The sequence below is a fragment of the Limulus polyphemus genome, unplaced genomic scaffold (assembly GCF_000517525.1).
Source record: "Limulus polyphemus unplaced genomic scaffold, Limulus_polyphemus-2.1.2 Scaffold3486, whole genome shotgun sequence".
NCBI lineage: Eukaryota > Metazoa > Arthropoda > Merostomata > Xiphosura > Limulidae > Limulus > Limulus polyphemus.
Window position 1 is genome coordinate 11,402 of NW_013669096.1, and position 6,265 is coordinate 17,666.

The following is a 6,265-nucleotide window of genomic DNA, read 5'->3' on the forward strand; positions in this document are numbered from 1 at the left end:
AGGGGAATTAAACTATTGTTATACTCTATTATTACAATAATCTAGGAAAATAAAGCTAATATTGTATCAACTAACCCAGGGGAATTAAACTATTGTTATACTCTATTATTACAATAATCTAGGAAAATAAAGCTAATATTGTATCAACTAACCCAGGGGAATTAAACTATTGTTATACTCTATTATTACAATAATCTAGGAAAATAAAGCTAATATTGTATCAACTAACCCAGGGGAATTAAACTATTGTTACAAGTACCAAATCAATATAATAAAGTCGCTATTATACTTACCAACCACGAGAATAAAGCTAATATTGTATCAACTAACCCAGGGGAATTAAACTATTAATGTTGTATGAATAGATAGAATAACCCCAAGATATCGTTCCTTGTAACCGACCCGGTATTATAATTACCAAAATAATGTTATTTGTACTGACTTGGTTCTATTACTAGCATATTATTCTATCTATTCATACAACATTAACCCCAAGATATCGTTCCTTGTAACCGACTCGGTATTATAATTACCAAAATAATGTTATTTGTACTGACTTGGTTCTATTACTAGCATATTATTCTCTCTATTCATACAACATTAACCCCAAGATATCGTTCCTTGTAAACGACCCGATATTATTACCAATACTTTGTTTCTTGTATTAACACCGTGTTATAGCCAATATAGTCTGCATTGTTCTGACACACTATTAATTCCAATACAAAGTTTCATATTTTCGAAAGGTAATATTACTAAAATAATGTACACGGCATAATTGTACTGATATGATATTACTAGCGCAATGTCATTTCTTCTTCTGACACAAACGATGCCAAGATATCTGTATCATTACCGCGGTATTACTCGTTATATTAACACGGCATTATTACAGACATACCATTCCGGGCCTTATTCTGATACGGCATAACTACTCACATATTGTATAATTTATTTACACAGTATACTAATAAAGACATTGTTTCTTTTCTCAACACAATAAAAATACTGTATCTTGTCTTGATATATAAAAGATACTGTTCCTTGTTTAGACACAGTAAACATATTGTAATTTGTCTTGACACAATAAGGATAATGTTCCATGACTTGACACAATAAAGATAATGTCCTTGCCTTAACACAATAACGATATTGTATTTGTCTTGACACAATAAAGACACTGTTCATTGTCTTCACACAATAAAGATATGTTCCATGTCTTGACAAAACAAAGATATTGTTGTATGGACACAATAAATATTTTTCTTTATCTTGACACAGTAATGCTACTGCACCTTGTCTTGACTCAATAAAGATATTCTAACTTGTATAGACAAGTCTAGACGTAGTCTAGACACAATAAAGTTTGTACCTTGTTTTGACACAACAAAGATACTGTACCTCGTATTGACACAATAAAGATACTGTTCCTTGTTTTGAAACAATAAATATATTGTTCCTTGACTTGACACAATGAAGATATTGTACCCTGTCTTGACACAATAAAGATACTGTTCCTTGTCTTACCACAATGTAGATACTGCTCATTGTCTTGATACAATAAACATATTCTACCTAGTCTTGACTCAATAAAGATATTCTAACTTGTATAGACAAGTCTAGACCTAGTCTAGACACAATAAAGTTTGTACCTTGTTTTGACACAACAAAGATACTGTACCTCGTATTGACACAATAAAGATACTGTTCATTGTCTTGACACAATATAGATACTGCTCCTTGTCTTGACACAAAGCTACTGTACCTTGTCTGGAAACAATAAGGATACAGTTTCATGTCTTGACACAATAAAGATCCTGCTCCTTGTCCTAACACAATATAGATACTGTTCCTTGTCTTGATACAATAAACATATTCTACCTTGTCCAGACACAATAAAGATACTGTTCCCTGTCTTGACACAATAAAGACACTGTTCATTGTCTTCACACAATAAAGATATGATCCACGTCTCTACACAGTAATGCTACTGCACCTTGTCCAGACACAATAAAGATACTGTTCCCTGTCTTGACACAATAAAGAAACTATTCCTTGTCTTAACACAATAAAGACACTGTTCCTTGTCTTAACACAATAAAGATACTATACCTTGACTTGACACAATAAAGATACTGTACCTTGTCTTAACACAATATAGATACTGCTCATTGTCTTGATAAAATAAACATATTCTACCTTGTCTTGACACAATAAAGATACTGTTCCCTGTCTTGACACAATAAAGACACTGTTCCTTGTCTTGACAAAATAAACATATTCTACTTGTCTAGACACAATAAACATATTCTACTTGTCTAGACACAATAAAGATACTGTTCCTGGTCTTGACACAATAAAGATCATGTCCTTGTTTTGAAACAATAAAGATATTGTTCCTTGTCTTGACACAATAAAGATCGTGTTCATTGTTTCGAAACAATAAATATATTGTTCCTTGTCTTCACACAATAAAGATCCTGTTCATTGTTTCGAAACAATAAATATATTGTTCCTTGTCTTCACACAATAAAGATCCTGTTCCTAGTTTTGAAACACTAAAGATACTGTTTCCTGTCCTAACACAATATAGATACTGTTCCTTGTCTTGATACAATAAACATATTCTACCTTGTCCAGACACAATAAAGATACTGTTCCCTGTCTTGACACAATAAATATATTGTACCCTGTCTTGACACAATAAAGATACTGTTCCTTTTCTTGACAAAATAAAGATCCTGTTCATTGTTTTGAAATAATAAAGATACTGTTCGTTGTCTTGAAATGATATATTTACTGTTCCTTGTCTTGACACAATAAATATATTGTACCTTGTCTAGAAACTATAAGGATACTGTTCCATGTCTTCACAAAATAAAGATATTGTTACTTCTCTTGATACAATGAAAAAAATTTTACCTTGTATAGACAATATAAAGATACTGTTCCTTTTCTTGACACAATAAACAAACTGTTCCTTGTCTTGACACAATAAAGATATTTTTCCTTGTGTAGACAGGCCTGGCATAGCCAGGTGGGTAGGGCGCACGACTCGCAATCTGAAGTTCGTGGGTTCGAATCTCCGTCTCACAAACATGCTCGCCCTTTAAACCACGGGGGCATTATAATGTGACAGTTAATCCCACTATTCATTGGCGGTGGGTGACTATGACTGCCTGCCTTACTGTCTTTCACTGTTAAATTAGGGACGGCTATCGCAGATAACCCTCGTGTAGCTTTGTGCGAAATTCAAACCGAAACTTTGCCTGTAATTATAAAAATATTTTCTCCACTCAATAAAGGTACTGTACCTTGTCTTGAAATAATAAAGGTATTGTATCTTATCTTGACACAATAAAGGTACTGTTCCTTGTCTTGACATAATAAAGGTACTGTACCTTGTCTTGAAATAATAAAGGTATTGTATCTTATCTTGACACAATAAAGGTACTGTTCCTTGTCTTGACATAATAAAGATACTGTATTGACATAATTCAAATACTGTTCGTTGTCTTGACATAATACAAATACTGTTCGTTGTCTTGACATAATAAAGTTACTGTTCCTTGTCTTGACACAATAAAGTTACTGTTCCTTGTCTTGACATAATAAGCAGTATTTTTCCCAATATATTGCTTCTTGTATTAACACTACATTATTACTAATATATTGTCCCCTATACCGATTTGGTATTACTACCAAGACATTTTCTCCTGCATTGAAACAGTATTTTAACAATATATTCTTTCGTGAATTGTTTTTCGTTTCACGCAAAGTTACGCGGTTGCTATCTGTGCTGTCCGTGACAGATTTAAAAGTTAGAGAGTAGGGAAAAGGGAGCTAGTGAACACAAACCATCGTTAATTCTTGGGATACTCTTTATCAATGAATAATGGGATTGGTCGAAACATCATAACACTCTCACAGCTGAAAGAGTGAACATATTCGATTACGGATTTCGATCCCGCGACCCAGATACTACTATTCATATAGGATTATTACCATGGTGTTGTTTCTTGTATAGACATGGCTATATTACCATGGTGTTGTTTCTTGTATAGACATGGCTATATTACCATGGCGTTGTTTCTTGCATTGACATGGCTATATTACCATGGTGTTGTTTCTTGTATTGACATGTCATTATTACCACGATGTTGTTTCTTGTATTGACATGGCTATATTACCATGGTGTTGTTTCTTGCATTGACATGGCTATATTACCATGGTGTTGTTTCTTGTATAGACATGGCTATATTACCATGGTGTTGTTTCTTGCATTGACATGGCTATATTACCATGGTATTGTTTCTTGCATTGACATGGCTATATTACCATGGTGATGTTTCTTGTATTGACATGTCATTATTACCACGATGTTGTTTCTTGTATTGACATGGCATTATTACCACGATGTTGTTTCTTGTATTGACATGACATTATTACCATGGTGTTGTTTCTTGTATAGCCATGCCATTATTACCATGATGTTGTTTCTTGTATTGACATGGCATTATTACCATGGTGTTGTTTCTTGTATTGACATGGCATTATTACCACGATGTTGTTTCTTGTATTGACATGCATTATTACCACGATGTTGTTTCTTGTATTGACATGCATTATTACCACGATGTTGTTTCTTGTATTGACATGGCATTATTACCACGATGTTGTTTCTTGTATTGACATGTCATTATTACCATGATGTTGTTTCTTGTATAGACATGGCATTATTACCATGGTGTTGTTTCTTGTATAGACATGGCATTATTACTAATATATTGTTTGTTGTATCTATATGGCATTGTTAGAAATATATTGTTCTTTGTATTGACACAATATTATTAGCAGGGTATTGTTCTTTGTATTGACACAATATCATTAGCAGGGTATTGTTCCTTGTATTCCCACGGTACTATTACTAAGATATTGTTCTTTGTATTCACACGGTATTACTGAGATATTGTTCCTTGTATTTAGACGGTATTGTTACAAGTGAATTCTTCTATATGTTTAATCATGATTTCAAAGTTAATATATGGAACACAAGTTACTTGCATGATAGTTGGTGTATGAAACGAGATATTTGTATAAACGTTAGTGTATGGAACATGATATTTATATAAGCGTTAGTGTATGAAACATTATATTTGTATAAACGTTAGTATGAAACACCAGACGTCCAGTTAAATATTTCTGCACGAAATGTGTATTTTTAGTTTTTCATAGTGTGAATAAACTTTACTTTATACTACATATAGTGTAATATAGTACATATAATGTAATATAGTATATATAGTGTAATATAGTACATATAACATAATATAGTACATATAATGTAATATAGTACATATAACATAATATAGTACATATAATTTAATATAGTACATATAGTGTAAGGCGAATAGATTTACACGAAAAGCTTGAAGTCAGGGAAACGTTATTTACCAGAAAACCGGTAATTCCATATAAGTGATGTACTAACCCTTGAATCACACAATTGCACAAGCGTAAAACTCATCAGCATTATTAATATCACACGTTAGCGTAATCCTAAATCTGATCAACATTATTAATATCACACATCAGCACAATCGTAAAAGTGATCAGAATTTAAATATCACACGTTAGCACAGTCGTTAAACTCATCAGCATTATTAATATTGCACATTAGCGTAATCTTAGAAATCATGAACATTATTATCATCGCATTTCTGCACATTTCTAAATATTGTTAACTTTATTATTAACACGTATTAGCACATTTCTAAAATTCGTCAGCATTATTACCATCACACAATAACTTAAAATCATCAGCATTATCATTATCATGCATTAGCACATTCCTACAAGTCACCAGTGTTGTCACCGTGCATCAAAATTCCTCTCTATATTAGCATTAGTAGTGTTATCATTTATTAGCGCTTCTTTAAAAACTTTTAGCATTGCTATAACTTTTTAAGAAATCCCTCAAAATCATAAGTATTGTTATCATTTATTAACACTTCTTTTAACATCATAAGTATTGTTATCACTTATTAACACTTCTTTTAACATCATAAGTATTGTTATCAGTTGTTAACGCTTCTTTAGAAACTCTCAACATTACTATAATACATGATCTGTGAATTTTTCCTTTAAGTCTGGGATATGAAAGGGTTATTTTTCTCAAACTATACACAAAAGTACATGCCCAGTCTTTCAGAGTAATTATAGTGAAAAAATATAGAAAATACGTATTTTTCGGAATATAAGACGC